Consider the following 21,705-nt stretch of genomic DNA (forward strand, 5'->3'; position numbering starts at 1 on the left):
ACCTAAGTGGTGTCGACCCAGAGTCCGGATACCCTTTGATAGTTCTAAAAAATAAGATTTTACACTTACCGGTAAATCTATTTCTCGTAGTCCGTAGAGGATGCAGGGACTCCGTAAGGACCATGGGGAATAGACGGGCTCCGCGGGAGACATGGGCACTTTAAGAAAACCTTTAGACTCTGGGTGTGCACTGGCTCCTCCCTCTATGCCCCTCCTCCAGACCTCAGCTAGAGAAACTGTGCCCAGAGGAGATGGACAGTACGAGGAAAGGATTTTTGTTAATCCAAGGGCAAGATTCATACCAGCCACACCAATCACACCGTATAACTTGTGATAAACTACCCAGTTAACAGTATGAACAAACAACATAGTCTCGGTCCAAACCGATGAACTATAATATAACCCTTATGTAAGCAATAACTATATACAAGTCTTGCAGAAGAAGTCCGCACTTGGGACGGGCGCCCAGCATCCTCTACGGACTGCGAGAAATAGATTTACCGGTAAGTGTAAAATCTTATTTTCTCTAACGTCCTAGAGGATGCTGGGACTCCGTAAGGACCATGGGGATTATACCAAAGCTCCCAAACGGGAGGGAGAGTGCGGATGACTCTGCAGCACCGATTGTGCAAACAGGAGGTCCTCCTCAGCTAGGGTATCAAACTTATAGAACCTTGCAAAGGTGTTTGATCCCGATCAAGTAGCTGCTCGGCACAACTGTAATGCCGAGACCCCTCGGGCAGCCGCCCAAGAAGAGCCCACCTTCCTAGTGGAATGGGCCTTAACCGATTTTGGCAATGGCAATCCTGCCGAAGAATGTGCTTGCTGAATCGTGTTACAGATCCAGCGAGCAATAGTCTGCTTTGAAGCAGGTGCGCCAACCTTGTTGGCTGCATACAGGATAAACAGCGCCTCTGTCTTCCTGACCCTAGCTGTTCTGGCCACATAAATCTTCAAAGCCCTGACCACATCAAGTGACTCGAAATCCTCCAAGTCTCGCGTAGCCACAGGCACGACAATAGGTTGGTTCATATGAAAAGATGAGACCACTTTAGGCAGGAATTGAGGACGAGTTCTCAATTCTGCCCTATCCACGTGAAAAACCAGATAGGGACTTTTATATGACAAAGCCGCTAATTCCGAAACACGCCTTGCAGAAGCTAAGGCCAACAACATGACCACCTTCCAAGCGAGATATTTCAACTCCACTGTTTTGAGTGGTTCAAACCAAGGTGACTTGAGGAAACTTAATACCACGTTAAGATCCCAGGGCGTCACCGGAGGTATAAAAGGAGGTTGAATATGCAGCACTCCCTTCACAAATGTCTGTACTTCAGGAAGAGAAGCCAATTCTTTTTGAAAGAAAATGGACAAGGCCGAAATTTGAACCTTTATGGATCCTAATTTTAGGCCCAAATTCACTCCTGTTTGAAGGAAGTGAAGTAAACGGCCCAAATGGAACTCCTCCATAGGAGCAGTCCTGGCCTCACACCAAGAAACATATTTTCGCCATATGCGGTGATAAAGTTTCGATGTCACGTCCTTCCTAGCCTTAATCAGGGTAGGAATGACCTCCTCCGGAATACCTTTTTCCGCTAGGATCCGGCGTTCAACCGCCATGCCGTCAAACGCAGCCGCGGTAAGTCTGGGAACCGACAGGGCCCCTGTTGCAGTAGGTCCTGCCTTAGAGGAAGAGGCCACGGATCTTCTGTGAGCAACTCTTGCAGATCCGGATACCAAGTCCTTCGTGGCCAATCTGGAACAATGAGGATTGTTCTCACTCTTCTTTGCCTTATTATTCTCAACACCTTGGGTATGAGAGGCAAAGGAGGGAACACATAGACCGATCTGAACACCCATGGTGTCACCAGAGCGTCTACAGCTACCGCCTGAGGGTCTCTTGACCTGGCGCAATATCGCTTTAGCTTTTTGTTGAGACGGGACACCATCATGTCTATCTGAGGCAGTCCCCACCGACCCGCGATCTGTGCGAAGACTTCGTGATGAAGTCCCCACTCTCCCGGATGCAGGTCGTGTCTGCTGAGGAAGTCCGCTTCCCAGTTGTCCACCCCCGGGATGAACACTGCCGACAGTGCGCTTACATGATTCTCCGCCCAGCGAAGAATCCTGGTTGCTTCTGCCATGGCCACTCTGCTCCTTGTGCCGCCTTGGCAATTTACATGAGCCACTGCTGTGACATTGTCCGACTGAATCAGAACCGGTTTGTCCCGAAGTAATGCCTCCGCTTGACGTAGGCCGTTGTATATGGCCCTCAACTCCAGGACGTTGATGTGGAGACTAGTCCTTGGAAATTTCTTTCCAGTGTGACTGCTCCCCAACCTCGGAGGCTTGCGTCCGTGGTCACCAGGATCCAGTCCTGAATGCCGAACCTGCTGCCTTCCAGGAGGCGAGCACTGTGCAGCCACCACAGGAGAGATATCCTGGCTCTGGGAGACAGGGTGATCCTTTGATGCATTTGTAAATGAGACCCGGACCATTTGTCCAGTAGGTCCCATTGAAAAGTCCTCGCATGGAACCTGCCGAAGGGGATGGCCTCGTACGAAGCCACCATCTTCCCCAGGACACGTGTGCAGTGAAGCACTGAAACCTTTTTTGGCTTTAATAGGTTCCTGACCAGAGCTATGAGCTCCTGAGCCTTTTCCATCGGATGAAAAACCTTTTTCTGTTCTGTGTCCAGAATCAGGCCCAAAAAGGTCAGACGCGTTGTAGGAACCAGCTGGGACTTCGGAATATTGAGAATCCAGCCGTGCGGTTGCAACGTCCTCACAGACAGTGACACGCTGTCCAGTAACTTCTCTCGAGATCTCGCCTTTATGAGGAGATCATCCAAGTATGGGATAATCCAATCCCCCCCCCCCTCCAGGCTGGCAATGACCGCTCTGAGCGATTCCATCTTGAACTTGAACTTTTTCAAGTACAGGTTCAGGGATTTCAGATTCAAAATGGGTCTGACCGAACCGTCCGGTTTCGGAACCACAAACAGGGTTGAGTAATACCCCTTTCCTTGCTGGAGAAGAGGAACCTTGACTATCACCTGTTGCAGATACAATTTTTGAATTGCAGTTAACACTAACTCCCTTTCTGATGGAGAAGCTGGCAGAGCCGATTTGAAAAACCGGCGAGGAGGCATCTCTTCGAATTCCAGCCTGTATCCCTGAGAAACAATCTCTATTGCCCAGGGATCCACCTGTGAGTGAACCCAGACGTGGCTGAAAAATCGAAGACGTGCCCCCACTTGAGCTGACCCCCCCAGGGAAGCCCCAGCGTCATGCGGTGGATTTTGCAGACGTAGGGGAGGACTTCTGCTCCTGGGAGCTAGCTGTGTGCAGCTTTTTTTCCTTGCCTTTACCTCAGGCAAGAAAGGACGATCCCCGTACCTTTTTGCTCTTATTTGAACGAAAGGACTGCATTTGGTAGTGAGGTGCCTTCTTAGTATGTTGTGGGGAAACATAAGGTAAAAAATTCGATTTACCAGCCGTAGCAGTAGAGACAAGGTCCGAGAGGCCTTCTCCTAACAACTCCTCCCCCTTGTAAGGCAACGACTCCATATGCCGCTTTGAGTCGGCATCCCCCGTCCACTGTCGGGTCCACAAGAGTCGCCTAGCAGAAATAGACATAGCATTTATTCTGGAGCTTAGTAAACAAATGTCTCTTTGAGCATCCCTCATATATAACGCAGCATCCTTGATATGCTCTAGGGTCATTAGAATGGTATCCTTATCTAGGGTCTCAATCTCCGTAGACAAGGAATCTGTCCATGCTGCAACAGCACTACAAACCCAGGCCGATGCCATAGTCGGCCTAACAATAGTACCAGAATGTGTGTAAATGTACTTCATGGTAACTTCCTGCTTACGATCCGCAGGATCCTTGAGGGTAGCAGTATCCTGGGAAGGCACTGCCACCTTCTTGGATAAGCGTGTTAACGCCTTGTCTACTTTAGGCGAAGATTCCCATCGTATCCTGTCCTTTTGTGGGAAGGGGTACGCCATAAGAATCCTTTTGGGAACTTGTAGTCTCCTGTCTGGAGATTCCCAAGCCTTTTCGCACAATTCGCTTAGCTCAAATGAGGACGGAAAGGTGATCTCAGGCTTTTTCTCTTTATACATGTGTACCCTCGTGTCAGGGACAGGGGGTTCCTCAGTAATATGCAAAACCTCTTTAATAGCAATGATCATGTAACGAATACCTTTAGCCACTTTTGGCTGTAATTTTGCATCCTCATAGTCGACACTGGAATCTGAATCCGTGTCGGTATCTGTGTCAGTGATCGGGATAATGTGCGTTTCTGAGACCCAGAAGGTCCCGGTGCCACTGGGACAGGCATGGTCTGACTACCTGACTGATCCCTAGCCTCAGTCTTGTCTAATCTCTTATGCAATAAATTTACATTAGCATTCAAGACATTCCACATATCCATCCAGTCCGGTGTCGGCGTTGCCGACGGCGACCTGACATTCATGCACTCCCCCTCCTCCTTAGGCGAGCCTTCATCGTCAAACATGTCGACACACGCGTACCGACACACTCCACACACACAGGGAAACTCTTTTCTGAAGACAGGTTCCCCTTTAGGCCCTTTGGAGAGACAGAGAGAGAGTATGCCAGCACACACCCCAGCGCTATATGACCCCGGAGAAAAACACAGAATGTTTACCCAGTAGCGCTGCTGTAATGTATAATCGCCAATTATGTGCCCCCCCTCTATTTTAAAACCCTCTTTCACCGTGTGTCAAGCAGGGGAGAGTCCGGGGAGCTTCCTCTCAGCGGTGCTGTGGAGAGAAAATGGCGCTGGTGAGTGCTGAGGGAGAAGCCCCGCCCCCTCGGCGGCGGGCTTCTGTCCCGCTCAAACCTTGTAAAACATGGCGGGGGCTCTTTTATATACATGTACAGTGCCCACCTGTACATGTATATAGGTCATTTTGCCATAGGAGAGGTATTCATTGCTGCCCAGGGTGCCCCCCCTGCGCCCTGCACCCTTACAGTGACCGGAGTGTGTGAGGTGTATGGGAGCAATGGCGCACAGCTGCAGTGCTGTGCGTTACCTCAGTGAAGCACCCGAAAGGCTTCTCCCGCCTCAGAGTCTTCTTTCTTCTTTTCTTCCGGCTCTGTGAGGAGAACGGCGGCGCGGCTCTGGGATGAACGCCCAGGACGAACCTGTGTTCCACTCCCTCTGGAGCTAATGGTGTCCAGTAGCCGAGAAGCAGAGCCTATCATTTAAGTAGGTCTGCTCCTCTCTCCTCAGTCCCTCGATGCAGGGAGTCTGTTGCCAGCAGTGCTCCCTGAAAATAAGAAAAAACCTAACAAATATGCTTTCTTAGCAGGAAACTCAGGAGAGCTCCCTGCAGTGCACCCATCTCTTCTGGGCACAGTCTAAAAACTGAGGTCTGGAGGAGGGGCATAGAGGGAGGAGCCAGTGCACACCCAGAGTCTAAAGTCTTTTTTAAAGTGCCCATGTCTCCTGCGGAGCCCGTCTATTCCCCATGGTCCTTACAGAGTCCCAGCATCCTCTTGGACGTTAGAGAAATATTGCAACACACAGCGGCTGCTGCAGCTCAGCCGCAGATATTCCCACTGAGGCCGCGTAGCTAAATGCATACATCCCATTATATACATATCTCTACGAGTAAACCGCCGCCATACTGTGCGTACACTTTGTATGATATCCGACGTCACCATTGCACACTAGCACTATTCTACACTTGACAGCAAAGACAACTAGGAAAACATGCTTATTTACACTGCCGGCCACTGTGCATAGCCCACAAATCCCGCAACACCCTGTGACAGCTAGGCTACGCCCCTTTAATTGCAACTGGAGATGCAACTGAAATGCATAGGGCTTTGATCATGCATATTTGCATGTGCCCAGTTCCGGAAACACAAGATAAGCTTTGTAAATGGGCGCAGGCTCCACTCCACACAAAGAATTAGAAATGCTCATAATGAGCCCAAAAATGTTATCAAGGATGTGACACAAGTTTGCTCTGCATTTACTACCAAAAGTTCAAATCATTTAAAATGTACAGTATTCAGCATAGATGCACAATGGCATGCATTAGTTGTTTGGGCATTTTCATTTAAGCATACATGTGTTACTGGGAACATAAAAAAATAGTAACATTTTAATTTCAGGATACACTGAATACCAATAAATATCCCTATACGTTCAGTAGTACAGTAGCGATAATTTCAATTGAGTCCCTATTATCACATTGCTTTTTGGACAAACATATTACATACATATTAAGGTGCAAACAGATACACAGGGTTCATTATGACCAATTATGGGGGTTATTCAGATTTGTTAGGAAACTAAAAAAGTTAGCAACTGGGCAAAACCATGCTGCACTGCAGGTGGGGCAAATGTAACATGTGCAGAGAGAGTTAGATTTGGGTGGGGTGTGTTCAAACTGAAATCTAAATTGCAGGGTAGTAATAAAGCAGCCAGTATTTACCCTGCACAGAAACAATATAACCCACCCCAAATCTAACAATCTTTGCACATGTTATGTAAATTTAGCACATCTACGATCAGTTTCTCAGACATGCGGGGGAACGCCCAGCACAGGACTAGTCCACCCCACATGTCTGGCTCTGCCGCTCCCCCCCTGCACGGGTGCAAAAGCGATTTACATGAAATACCATACAACTTACTGGACATCACTATTACGATGTAAATAGTTATTAGAATGTAATACACACGTTATGACGACAGTAAAGATACTGAAATGTTGTTGAAGCAGATTAAGTCTAACCGGTGATTCATTAAGATTGGAGTGCTGCAGCTTTGTCCGATATTTGTCAGTATGTGCAGGCACTGGCTACAGTTTTGCATTATACTGGGAATACCAAACCCTGGACTGCTATATATATTCTGTTATAATATACATCTAAACAGGGAGTTCAGATGTCAATGCTTATGTCAGCGAGTGTCCCCATTCTAGTATTAAAACTTAATTACTGTAAGATATACTGCTCTCGGGAGGCAATCAGTTTGCCGGCTGTCGGGATCCCGGCGGTCAGGATACCAACGCCGGAATCCCGACACCCGGTACAATACCACTGGTCAGAATCCCGACCGCCGGCCAGATTCCCCACTTGGGTGGTGGTCCATGTTACCACACAAGGGGGAATACATTTATGTGGCCGCCACCGGGCCCGCAAGGAGACACAATGCGCTCGCCTCCAGAAATCTTGTTGTCGGGATCCCGGCATCGGTCTCCTGACCGCCAGGATCCTGACAACCGGGATATCATACTGAATCCCAGCTCTCCATACTGTAGAAATTCCTAATACCCGTGTCATTTTACTACGTACAGTATATTAGCTGTTATACACCAGTACATTTAATAAGAGAAGCAGCACTGCTTTAGATTTTACTAACTGACAGATAAGAGTCTTTCTCTTACTAAACCAATGCCAACATAGAGCAAGCCTCAACAAGCGCCAACAAACAGCATCTTCATAAAAGCTGGCGCCAATAAAGAGTATCTTGATAAGATCAATTGCCAACAGAGTACATTTTGATTAGAGCAGTGCAAACAAAGAGCAATTTCATAAGACCAGGGAACACTTATCATTTATCTCATCTTATGTTGTTGTTAAGATTTCTATCAATAATAAAAATAATAATAATTTTAATAATAATAAAAAATAATAATATAATAATCATCATCATCAAAATAGGTTTAGTTTGTTTATCATAACAAATGGGCCAGTTATGCATGCAGAAACACTAGTTTCCGCATGTTTTTGTAACAGGCCCATTCATTATTAGGGGCTCGATAGGGCCAAGTAATGCTCAACCATCTCAGCCATTTTCAGAAATTTGGGTTATCAGTTCCAAGGATTTTTTACCCTACCAACTAAGGTACCAGGTGAGGCAGCCATCTTGGGCACGCTACACAGGTTACACCGGATGGAAAAGGCAATGTCTGGTTAAAATGACGCGTAATGTGGGAGCTACAGTATACTAAAGCGAGATACGTGATCCTTACAAATTCATCAGATCCAAGCATTGTTCATCCTAACCACAAGACTACCCAATTAGGCAGTCATCTTAGATGTACTACACATTACAGTATACGAGATAAGCAATACATGGAAAATAAAACATACAGTACAATGGTAAAATGGAAAGCGACTAACAAGGTTCCCACTGAATGAATAATTCCATGTGATGTTCATCCTTGCATTGTTTTTCTCATACGTGGGTTAATATTGGTATTGAAATGATTTTGTCATATTTTAGAATTTGCTTCACCCACTTTTACCGAATTTCAAGAAAAGAAAATTACCAAGTGTAGGATTATTTCAAAAACAGGTTATAGGATCTAAGTTACGAAATTTATCACAATGGGGGTAATTCCAAGTTGATCGCAGCAGGATTTTTGTTAGCAATTGGACAAAACCATGTGCACTGCAGGGGAGGCAGATATAACATGTGCAGAGAGAGTTAGATTTGGGTGGGGTGTGTTCAATCTGCAATCTAATTTGCAGTGTAAAAATAAAGCAGCCAGTATTTACCCTGCACAGAAACAAAATAACCCACCAAAATCTAACTCTTTCTGCACATGTTATATCTGCCTCCCCTGCAGTGCACATGGGCCCTCATTCCGAGTTGTTCGCTCGCTAGCTGCTTTTAGCAGCATTGCACACGCTAAACCGCCGCCCTCTGGGAGTGTATCTTAGCTTAGCAGAATTGCGAACGAAAGATTAGCAGAATTGCTAATAGAAATTTCTTAGCAGTTTCTGAGTAGCTCCAGACTTACTCCTACATTGCGATCAGTTCAGTCAGTTTTGTTCCTGGTTTGGCGTCACAAACACACCCAGCGTTCGCCCAGACACTCCCGCGTTTTTCCCAGAAACGCCAGCGTTTTTTCGCACACTCCCAGAAAACGGACAGTTTTCGCCCAGAAACACCCACTTCCTGTCAATCACAATACGATCACCAGAACGATTAAAAATCCTCGTTAGGCCGTGAGTAAAATACCTAACTTTTGTGTAAAATAACTAAGCGCATGCGCTCTGCGAACCTTGCGCATTAAGTGACTAATCGCAGTATAGCGAAAATCGGCAACGAGTGAACAACTCGGAATGACCCCCATGATTTTGCCCAATTGCTAAAAAAAATCCTGCTGCGATCAACTTGGAATTACCCCCAATATGTGATTTACTGCAAAGTACAAATCCACTCAAAGGTACTATCTCGGGATGCGGTCAATTTACCTACAATCAAAATCCCGACGGTCAAAATACCGACAACCATTGACCGAATGTCAAAATCCTGACAAGGTCAAAATCCCGACATGGTCAAAATACCGACATTTGAAATGTTGACAGGTCAAAAAGTCAACTTGAGTTTTTCACGATTTTTTCATTAAAACTGACTTGTTCATACTTTACCATCCCAGTGGACCTGAAGGGGGGATATAATAGTGTGTCAAGCGCAGCGAGGCACACTTATATGGTGTCCATGTCAACCTATGTCAACATACACAACAAAAAATATGAAAACTCATGCTCACTTTTTGACCTGTCGACATTTTAAATGTTGGTATTTTGACCTTGTCTGTATTTTGACCGTCGGCCAATTGTTGTCGGTATTTTGAACATCGGGATTTTGATTGTAGGTATTGCATACTAAACCCACTATCTCTATTCAGTATAATTCATTATTGACTTTTAAACAACATACACCTAAACCACATGAAATCCAGTGGATACAAGATGTAAATATAGGGCTGGAAGATGATGACTACAAATTAGACAAATTAGACAAAGAGCAGCTAAAATTACAATTAAAATGGAAATAACAGAGAACTCTTATAAAATATATAGCAGATGGTGATTGATTCCTTCCAGACTTCACAAGATGCACCCACAAACTTCTCTCCTCTGCTGCAGGAACTGTGGGAACACTAGGACATACACATCTGGTGAGCTTCCTTTGTAGTACTTACATTTTGTACAGTCATTTATCCAATATCTTAAGACTCAAACGTTGAAAAACCTGTTGATCTGTGAAATCTCCTCCTGATAGATTATAGTAATGCAGCAAAACTCTTCACAAGTAGACAATGGAAGAAACAAGACCCTCTGTGCCTTATTAACCTACATTTGGTTGACCTCCTTAATGGAATACTCGTCTTGCCTACTGAATTATGGAGTACCTGACTTCCACAGATCCAGGAACACGTAGTATCAATATAACAGGTCTACCCTCCAAGGGCAAATGCAAGTGCTGGCTCCTAATAACCTATTTTTCCCATTTTCATCTTGGCTCATCCATCCTATTCCAAGATTTATCCTTCTTCTACCACAAAATTCTTCTACACCACATTACTTAAGGTATATCAGGGAAGTACCACAAGTCCTACGGTCTCTTGGCCACTAATAATTGAATGTTATGCAATACTGTAATTCCTATTTTTTTTTTAATTTGTATAGTTATATAAATGTATTTTTTATATTTGGTAAAGTTCAGTGTCTATTACTTTTACATGTATTTACTTGTCTGTTGCTTCTATAAATAAGATTTTAAACCTACCGGTAAATCTATTTCTCCGAGTCCGTAGAGGATGCTGGGGACTCCGTAAGGACCATGGGGTATAGACGGGCTCCGCAGGAGACATGGGCACCTATAAAGAACTTTTAGTATGGGTGTGCACTGGCTCCTCCCTCTATGCCCCTCCTCCAGAACTCAGCTAGAGAACTGTGCCCAGAGGAGATGGACAATACGAGGAAAGGATTTTGTAAATCTAAGGGCAAGATTCATACCAGCCCACACCAATCATACCATATAACCTGGAATACACCTAACCAGTTAACAGTATGAACAAACAACAGCAACGGTCCAAGACCGATTCCAACTGTAACATAACCCTTATGTAAGTAATAACCATATACAAGTCTTGCAGATTTTCCGCACTGGGACGGGCGCCCAGCATCCTCTATGGACTAGGAGAAATAGATTAACCGGTAGGTTTAAAATCTTATTTTCTCTTACGTCCTAGAGGATGCTGGGGACTCCGTAAGGACCATGGGGTTCATACCAAAGCTCCCAATCGGGCGGGAGAGTGCGGATGACTCTGCAACACCGACTGAGCAAATGCTAGGTCCTCATCAGCCAGGGTATCAAACTTGTAGAATTTAGCAAAAGTGTTTGACCCCGACCAAGTCGCTGCTCGGTAAAGCTGTAATGCCGAGACGCCTCGGGCAGCCGCCCAAGAAGAGCCCACCTTCCTAGTGGAATGGGCCTTTACTGAATGTGGTAACGGCAATCCAGCCGTAACATACGCCTGCTGAATCGTGTTACAGATCCAGCGAGCAATAGTCTGCTTTGAAGCAGGCGCGCCAATCTTGTTGGCTGCATACAGAACAAACAGAGCCTCTGTTTTCCTAATTCTAGCCGTCCTGGCTACATAAATCTTTAAGGCCCTGACTACATCCAGGGACCTGGAATCCTCCAAGTCACTCGTAGCCACAGGCACCATAATAGGTTGGTTTATATGGAATGAAGAAACCACCTTAGGTAAAAATTGAGGACGAGTCCTCAATTCCGCTCTATCAACATGAAAAATCAAGTAGGGGCTCTTGTGAGACAAGGCCGCTAATTCTGACACCCGCCTTGCAGATGCCAAGGCCAATAACATGACCACCTTCCAGGTGAGAAATATCAACTCAACCGTGTTAAGGGGTTCAAACCAGTGTGATTTTAGGAACTGCAACAACAACGTTCAGGTCCCATGGTGCCACTGGGGGCACAAAAGGAGGCTGGATGTGTAGCACTCCCTTTACAAAAGTCTGGACTTCTGGAAGAGAAGCCAATTCCTTCTGAAAGAATATCGACAGAGCCGAAATCTGTACCTTAACAGAGCCTAATATTAGGCCCATATCCACTCCTGTCTGTAGGAAGTGGAGAAAACGACCCAAATGGAAATCTTCCGTAGTAGCATTCTTGGTTTCACACCAAGAGACATATTTCCGCCAGATACGGTGATAATGTTTTGACGTCACCTCCTTCCTAGCCTTTATTAGAGTAGGGATGACCTCTTCCGGAATACCCTTCTCAGCTAGGATCCGGAGTTCAACCGCCATGCCGTCAAACGTAACCGCGGTAAGTCTTGGAACATGCAGGGCCCCTGCTGCAACAGGTCCTCCCTTAGAGGAAGAGGCGAAGGATCTTCTGTGAGCATCTCCTGAAGATCTGAGTACCAGGCCCTTCGAGGCCAGTCTGGAACAATGAGTATTGTCTGTACTCTTTTTCGCCTTATGATCCTCAACACCTTTGTGATGAGAGGAAGAGGAGGAAACACGTAGACCTATTGGAACACCCATGGCGTTACCAGAGCGTCTACTGCTATTGCCTGAGGGTCCCGGGACCTGGCACAATACCTCCGAAGCTTCTTGTTGAGGCGTGACGCTATCATGTCTATTTGAGGAACTCCCCAAAGACCCGTTATCTCTGCAAAGACTTCTTGATGAAGTCCCCACTCTCCTGGATGGAGATCGTGTCTGCTGAGGAAGTCTGCCTCCCAGTTGTCCACACCCTTTTCCGCCCAGTGAAGAATCCTGGTGGCTTCTGCCATCGCGACTCTGCTCCTTGTGCAGCCTTGGCGGTTCACATGAGCCACTGCTGTGACATTGTCCGATTGAATCAACACCGATAGGTTTCGAAGAAGACTCTCCGCTTGTCGAAGGCCGTGGTACATGGCCCTCAATTCCAACACGTTGATGTGCAGGCAGGACTCCTGGCTTGTCCATAGTCCTTGAAAATTTCTTCCTTGGGTGACTGCTCCCCATCCTCGGAGGCTCGCCTCCGTGGTTACCAGAACCCAGTCCTGAATGCCGAATCTGCGACCCTCTAGGAGGTGAGCACTTTGCAGCCAGCATAGAAGAGACACCCTGGCCCTGGTGGACAGTGTTATCTTTTGATGTAATTGTAGATGGGACCCGGACCATTTGTCCAGAAGGTCCCATTGAAACGTCCTCGCATGGAACCTGCTGAACGGGATGGCCTCGTAGGCTGCCACCATTTTCCCCAGAACACGAGTGCATTGATGAACTGACACACTTTTTGGCTCTGACCATGTTCTGGAGGTCCTGGGCTTTTTTCAACGGGAGAAAAACCTTCTTTTGTTCCGTGTCCAGTATCATACCTAGGAACGCTAGTCGAGTTGTTGGAACCAACTGTGACTTCGGTAGATTGAGAATCCAACCGTGTTGCTGGAGTACTCTCAGAGAGAGTGACACGTTTCTCAGCAATTGCTCTTTTGATCTCGCCTTTATCAGGAGATCGTCCAAGTATGGGATAATTGTGACTCCTTGCTTGTGCAGGACCACCATCATTTCCGCCATTATCTTGGTGAAAATCCTCGGGGCCGTGGAAAGCCCAAACGGCAACGTCTGAAACTGGTAATGACAATCCTGTACAGCGAATCTCAGGTACTCCTGATGAGAGGGAAATATGGGGACAAGAAGGTAAGCATCCTTTATGTCCAGTGACACCATAAAATCCCCCCCCCCTCCATGCTGGCTATTACCGCTCGGAGCGGTTCCATCTTGAATTTGAATCTTTTCACGTACAGGTTTAGGGATTTTAGATTTAAAATGGGTCTGACCGAACCATCCGGCTTCGGGACCACAAAGAGGGTCGAATAGTACCCTTTTCCCTGTTGGTTCAGGGGAACCCTGATAATTACTTGCTGTTGACACAGCTTTTGAATTGCAGCTAACACTACATCCCGCTCTGGGGTAGAAGTTGGTACGGCCGACTTGAAAAATCGGCGTGGGGGCACCTTTTCGAATTCCAGTTTGTAGCCTTGGGAAACTATTTCCAACGCCCAAGGATTCACATCTGACCTGACCCAGACCTGGCTGAAGAGTCGAAGGCATGCCCCCACTGGTTCAGACTCCCGCAGGGGAGCCCCAGCGTCATGCAGTGGGTTTTGCAGAAGCCGGGGAGGACTTCTGTTCCTGGGCACCAGCCGAAGCAGGTGTTCTCTTTCCTCTACCCTTACCTCTGGCAAGGAAGGAGGATCCCCAACCTCTTCTGGACTTTTGCGACCGAAAGGACTGCATGTGATATTGTGGAGTTTTCTTTTGCTGTTGGGGAATAAAAGGTAAAAAGGTAGATTTACCCGCGGTAGCTGTGGAAACCAGGTCCGCGAGCCCATCCCCAAACAACACATCACCCTTATAGGGTAAAACCTCCATACGCTTTTTCGAATCCGCATCACCCGTCCATTGGCGGGTCCATAAGGATCGTCTCGCTGAAATAGCCATGGCATTGGCTCTGGAACCCAGCAACCCAATGTCCCTTTGAGCGTCTCTCATATACAAGACTGCGTCATTAATATGGGCTAGAGTTAACAAAATAGCATCCCTATCTAGGGTATCAAGGTCAGCCGACAGGGTATCTGTCCAAGCTGCAACTGCGCTACATACCCATGCCGACGCAATTGCCGGTCTGAGCAAAGCACCAGTATGTGAATAAATAGACTTTAATGTAGTCTCCTGCCTGCAGTCCGCAGGGTCCTTGAGGGCCGCTGTGTCTGATGACGGCAGCGCCACTTTTTTTGGACAGGCGTGTTAAAGCCTTATCCACAGTGGGAGAGGATTCCCAACGTACCCTGTCCTGTGTAGGGAAAGGGTATGCCATATTAATTCTTTTGGGAATCTGCAGCCTCTTATCTGGAGTCTCCCAAGCTTTTTCAAATAACTCGTTAAGTTCATGAGATGGGGGAAAGTTTATTATCTGTTTCTTTCCCTTAAACATGTGTACCCTCGTGTCTGGAACAGAGGGTTCATCAGCAATATGCAACACATCTCTTATTGCAATAATCATACACTGAATACTCTTTGTCACCTTAGGGTGCAATCTAGCTTCATCATAGTCGACACTGGAATCAGAGTCCGTGTCAGTATCTGTGTCCACAATCAGTGACAAGGGATGCTTTTGAGACCCCGACGGGCCCTGTGAGTCGGTCCAATCTGAGGATTGACCCCCTGATGCCTCCCTGGATTCAGCTTTATCTAGCCTCTTATGTAAAGATGCCACTCTTGCATTCAACATATGCCACATGTCCATCCATTCCTGAGTCGGCACTACCGACGGGGACACACCACTCATCTGCTCCACCTCTTCCTTGGAGAAGCCTTCCGCTTCAGACATGCCGACACGCACGTACCGACACCCCACACACACAGGGATATACCTATAAGGGGACAAATCCCCAACCAGGCCCTTAGGAGAGACAGAGAGAGAGTATGCCAGCACACACCCAGCGCCAAACTGACACTGGAAAATCCAGACAGCGCTTTTATATTATTATATAATGCCAATGCTATTCCCACTCACTGCGCTCCAATGTGCCCCCTCCTCTTTTTCAGCCCTCTGAAGTGTTCAGCAGGGAAGAGTCCGGGGAGCCAGCGTTCTCTGCAGCCTCTGTGGAGAAAATGGCGCTGGTTAGTGCTGAGGGATCAAGCTCCACCCCCTCCAGCGGCGGGCTTCGGTCCCTCCTCAATTTTAATAAAATGGCGGGGGATCATCTATTTGCTGCCTCCGCAGCCTAATGTGACCTTTTTTCCCAAAAACGAGGTTGATTGCTGCCCAGGGCGCCCCCCCCTGCGCCCTGCACCCATCAGTGCTTTCTGTGTGTCTGTGTGTGGGAGCAATGGCGCGCAGCTTACCGCTGCGCGCTTTACCTCATGAAGATCTGAAGTCTTCTTCCACCTTTGACGTCTTCTTGCTTCTCATACTCACCCGGGTTCTATCTTCCGGCTCTGTGAGGAGGACGGCGGCGCGGCTCCGGGACGAACCCCAGGGTGAGACCTGTGTTCCGACTCCCTCTGGAGCTAATGGTGTCCAGTAGCCTAAGAAGCAGAGCCTATCATTTAAGTAGGTCTGCTCCTCTCCCCTCAGTCCCACGATGCAGGGAGCCTGTTGCCAGCAGTGCTCCCTGAAAATAAAAAACTTAACAAAATTCTTTTTTCCACAGAAAACTCAGGAGAGCTCTCAGCAGCGCACCCTTCTCCTCTGGGCACAGGATCTAACTGAGGTCTGGAGGAGGGGCATAGAGGGAGGAGCCAGTGCACACCCATACTAAAAGTTCTTTATAGGTGCCCATGTCTCCTGCGGAGCCCGTCTATACCCCATGGTCCTTACGGAGTCCCCAGCATCCTCTAGGACGTAAGAGAAAAGAGATTTACAAAAAAATGTTTTCAAAAAACAAAAACCCATAACAAGGAAATTGATTTAGAACAGGCTGGTCAAATGGCAACTCACCAGCATGCAAAAAACATAATCAAATAGCAATATGAGGTAACGGCTGTTCCTTCCAGACACCTAATAAAGTAACACAAAACAAACAGGAGAGCTGGAGAGCAGTTATATATCGTAGTATACTCATTACATCAAATATATTTAAAAAGTAATATGCATACAGTACTTTCTAATAAATGGTACAGGTATATTTGCTGAAGTCATAGATGAAACACATAGAATAACATCCCTGTAGCAGATTTCTTCACATGGTTGTCTGGACGCAGAAGTATACAAAACAGAGGCACACCCTTCCAGTATTGGAGGAAGTATTAACTGGATACCATCTCCTTCCAACAGGGACCAGATATGCTGACTGATTTTAAAACTGATAAAAACTTTTGGATTGGGAGCCTTACATCAGGTTGTGAAAAGTTACCAATATCATTATGCCCCATTAGCCTGTACTATTTATTTTAAATTCGGGCATTACTTAATAAATAATTTGGTTTAACAAACACACTACACTATGAGCACTCTTCCGTTCTCTTGTATATTATATATAAATACTGGACTAATTTTTATAAAATTTTAAGCAATTCAAGACCAGTGAATAGAGTGCAACAGTACAAAAGCAAGATACAGGGGGGTATTCAATTGTAGTCGGTACTGCTGTCTTGTCGGAAAGACGGTCGTTTCCGACTTTATTAGGTCAGAAACTGTACCAACCTATTCGATCCCCTGCCGTTTTTCCGACAAGTCAGCAATTCCGACTTGTCGGAAAACACTTGGATCGGCAGAATAGCCACGGATCCATGTGTTTTGTCAGAAGTGCAGCCAAATTCGACAGGTTTTAGCCCCATTTCCGACAATGTCAATCCGACTTTAAAAAAAGTTGGATTGGCATTGTAAGGAACGGTCAAATCCTGTTGGATTTGGCCGCTCATTGAATACTGAGATGTTGGATCCTTTTGGTCGAAAAGGATCCGACATCGATTGAATATACCCCATAAACTGATAGAGGTTTAAAGAAAAAGTTTAGGTTTGCAAAGAAAAAATAACGTAAGTTTCTCAGTTATAAGAAAAAGCCTTTCTCAGGGACAAGTGCTGGGTTAAGAACTTAGAGTTGTTAGCAGCAATGAAATAGAGGCTTTCCTGGGCCACAAAACTGGAAGAAGGTCTCATAGATCTCTGAATCAAAATGTGAAAACTGGTCCATCGCACAAGGTTTTTGTATGCTGTAGAGAAGGCGAAATGCTGGTTCCTCAGTATGGGGTTATTTATTAAGTGGCAGCTTGTAAAAACTGCAGCTTCCCAAGAAGTTTAGGCTCAAAAATTCAAAGGGCAATGCTTTTACCAGCAGAAAACCCAATGTTTTGCTATAAATAGAACTGTCCCTTTAAATTCTGGGCTTAAACGCGCCGGAAAAAGTGGATTTACAATCTGCCGCTTAGTAAACCTTTACAATCAGCCGCTTAGTAAATAAACCGCCTGCGGGCTGATCGCAAAACCATATGCAGTTCCCGGAACATCAAAGATTTTTCCTATCTGCGCCAGGCAAGGTCATCCACAATTCTTGCGACACAAGAGGCTGGAAGTGGTCATCGCTGACGTCTGAGACCCTCCTTAAAAACGCCTTGGCATGACTGCGTTTTTTCTGACACCACCCAGAAAACAGCAGGTTTCTGCCCAGGAATGCCAGCTTCCTTTCAGTCAAACAGCGGCTGCATTGCGATCACTATGTGTACGTAATTTCTGTCCCTATTTTTACTTGCGTGTGAGCAATGCGAACGCTGCATATGCACAGTCGTTCGATAATCGTCCGGATTGCAAATCGCATATTTTTCAATCCTTACTGAATGAGGTCCTATATCTGCAAAAGGTGGCTACTTTTATGAGTCAAAAGTATAGATTTAATTTTGTTAAACAAAATGATTCTATGAATTATTTACTTTTATTTCCAATTATTTATTTGTGTTATACTTAAAGGTCAGAGTGAATTAAGACACTAAACTAAACATTTCAATAAAAAGTAGAAACATTAGGGTAATGTTTTGATCATTAAGCCGATATTTAATTAGCCCTGATAATTTATCAAGCAAAAAAAATGTCCTGAAAGCGCAATTTTTGACCAACGCACATTATCAGGCTATTCAATTAAAGACCATTATTTGAGGAGAAAAATGTTCGATAATATATAGGATCCAGGATAAGTATCCGGACCCATGTGTTATCGCGGCTCTGAGAGCTGCTTATTGGGGATTATTTAACCATAATCCCTGATAAATGTCAGGTATCGGGGCTAACTGAATCACAGCGAATCAATTGAATATCAGCTAATTGAATCAACTAATCAACTAATTGAATATCAGCATTAGTGTATAATATATAATATATAATAAGATTTTAAACCTACCGGTAAATCTTTTTCTCCTAGTCCGTAGAGGATGCTGGGGACTCCGTAAGGACCATGGGGTATAGACAGGCTCCGCAGGAGACATGGGCACTATAAAGAACTTTAGATGGGTGTGCACTGGCTCCTCCCTCTATGCCCCTCCTCCAGACCTCAGTTAGAGAAACTGTGCCCAGAGGAGACGGACAGTACGAGGAAAGGATTTTTGTTAATCTAAGGGCAAGATTCATACCAGCCCACACCATCCACACCGTATAACCTGGAAAATACGCAACCAGTTAACAGTATGAACAAAACAGTATCAGCCAACAACTGATCTTAACTGTAACATAACCCTTATGTAAGCAACAACTATATACAAGTCATGCAGAAATATGTCCGCACTGGGACGGGTGCCCAGCATCCTCTACGGACTAGGAGAAAAAGATTTACCGGTAGGTAAAAAATCTTATTTTCTCTTACGTCCTAGAGGATGCTGGGGACTCCGTAAGGACCATGGGGATTATACCAAAGCTCCCAACTGGGCGGGAGAGTGCGGATGACTGCAGCACCGATTGAGCAAACATGAGGTCCTCATCAGCCAGGGTATCAAACTTGTAGAATTTTGCAAAAGTGTTTGAACCCGACCAAGTCAGAGCCCACCTTCCAAGTGGAATGGGCCTTTACCGAATTTGGTAACGGCAATCCAACCGTAGAATGAGCCTGCTGAATCGTGTTACAGATCCAGCGAGCAATAGTCTGCTTAGAAGCAGGAGCGCCAACCTTGTTGGCTGCATACAGGACAAACAGTGCCTCTGTTTTCCTAATCCGAGCCGTCCTGGCTACGTAAATTATTAAGGCCCTGACTACATCAAGGGACTTGGAATCCTCCAAGTCTCCCGTAGCCACAGGCACCACAACAGGTTGGATCATATGAAACGATGACACCACCTTAGGCAAAAATTGAGGACGAGTCCTCAACTCAGCTCTATCCACATGGAAAATGAGATAGGGGCTCTTATGAGACAAAGCCGCCAATTCGGACACCCGCCTAGCAGATGCCAAGGCCAACAACATGACCACCTTCCAAGTGAGAAATTTTAATTCAACAGTTTGAAGAGGCTCAAACCAGTGAGATTTTAGGAACTGTAACAGCACGTTAAGGTCCCATGGTGCCACTGGGGGCACAAAAGGAGGCTGGATGTGTAGCACTCCCTTTATAAAAGTCTGGACTTCTGGGAGAGAAGCCAATTCCTTCTGGAAGAATATAGATAGGGCCGAAATCTGTACCTTAATGGAGCCTAACTTTAGGCCCATATCCACTCCTGTCTGTAGAAAGTGGAGAAAACGGCCCAAGTGGAAATCTTCCGTAGGAGCATTCTTGGCTTCACACTGAGATACATACTTCCTCCAGATACGGTGATAATGTTTCGCCGTCACCTCCTTCCTAGCCTTTATCAGTGTAGGGATGACCTCCTCCGGAATACCTTTCCCAGCTAGGATTCGGTGTTCAACCGCCATGCCGTCAAACGTAACCGCGGTAAGTCTTGGAACACGCAGGGCCCCTGTTGCAACAGGTCCTCTCTGAGAGGAAGAGGCCACGGATCGTCTGTGAGCATTTCCTGAAGATCCGAATACCAGGCCCTTCGAGGCCAATATGGAACAATGAGTATTGTCCGCACTCTTGTTCGTCTTATGATTCTCAATATTTTTGAAATGAGCGGAAGAGGGAACACATAGAACGACTGAAACACCCACGGTGTCACCAGAGCATCCACCGCTACTGCCTGATGGTCCCTTGACCTGGCACAATACCTCCGAAGCTTCTTGTTGAGGCGTGACGCCATCATGTCTATTTGAGGAAGTCCCCAAAGACTTGTTATCTCTGCAAAAACTTCTTGATGAAGTCCCCACTCTCCTGGATGGAATGAATACCGCTGACAGAGCGCTTACGTGATTTTCTGCCCAGCGCAGAATCCTGGTGGCTTCCACCATTGCCACTCTGCTCCTTGTCCAGCCTTGGCTGTTTACATGAGCCACAGGCTGTTTTTGAGAGCACAACTGTAGAGATGTTATTTATTTATTATTTTTATTATTTTTTTGTCAAACATTAATTGTAAGACCCCAGCAACAGCATCCGCTTATTCTGTGATTGATTCTGGGTCCCAAAAAAATCGGTAAACACCGCACCTAGGAGACAAACTTACCTACGGTCAGACCGCACTGAGTATGCCCAAACTCGTCTGATCTTGGAAGCCAAGCACTGCAGGGCCTGGTCAGTACCTGGATGGGGAACCACCAGGGAATACTAGGTACCGTAGGTATTTTACTCTCCAACAATTATAGCCATTTGGGACCCACTATCAACCGGATCTCAGACTAACAACAATTGTCAGACTACATTGGAGTCGAGGCAGTGACCTCATTTATACAAATTCCCGATTATAGAGGATGTATGTGAATTATCTCCATGGATGAGGATTTTTTCATTTTCGCTCACCTATTATCTGTTCGCCTATAATAGGTACATTGGTACTGGCTAACACTCATGCTTTTTAACTCTCGCCCCTTTTTCTTATAAGTATAGATCAATAAAAGTTATTTTTTAAATTAATTTCATCATATCAACAATTTTTTCAAGTGTGCCCAGGAAAAGGCCTATAGTTTCCTTTTTTTGGTCCTTTTTCTTCCTCAAAGGACCATACTTGTTGTTTTACGGCTGTGACGTTGTCTGATTGAATCAGAACCGGTAGGTCGCGAAGAAGATTCTCGGCTTGTCGTAGGCCGTTGTATATGGCCCTTAATTCCAGTATGTTGATGTATAGTCAAGCCTCCTGGCTTGACCATAGTCCCTGAAAATTCCTTCCTTGTGTGACTGCTCCCCATCCTCGGAGGCTTCCGTGGTCACCAAAACCCAGTCTGGAATGCCGAACCTGCGACCCTCTAGAACAGGCTTTTTCAACCAGTGTGCCGTGGCACACTAGTGTGCCGCGACCAGTTGCAAGGTGTGCCGCGGAGCCAGAGC

At 46.1% G+C, this 21,705-nt stretch overlaps 1 protein-coding gene and 1 pseudogene across 2 annotated transcripts in view; one reads left to right on the top strand and one right to left on the bottom strand.

Moving 5' to 3' along the window:
* The window catches only part of SYT14 (synaptotagmin 14), a 558,522-nt gene that overhangs the window by 289,838 nt on the left and 246,979 nt on the right, over positions 1-21,705 (bottom strand). The gene's annotated exons all lie outside the window — the stretch shown is intronic.
* LOC134913796 (5S ribosomal RNA) lies at positions 20,886-21,004 on the top strand (annotated as a pseudogene).

This window comes from Pseudophryne corroboree, chromosome 4 (assembly GCF_028390025.1).
Source record: "Pseudophryne corroboree isolate aPseCor3 chromosome 4, aPseCor3.hap2, whole genome shotgun sequence".
Lineage (NCBI taxonomy): Eukaryota > Metazoa > Chordata > Amphibia > Anura > Myobatrachidae > Pseudophryne > Pseudophryne corroboree.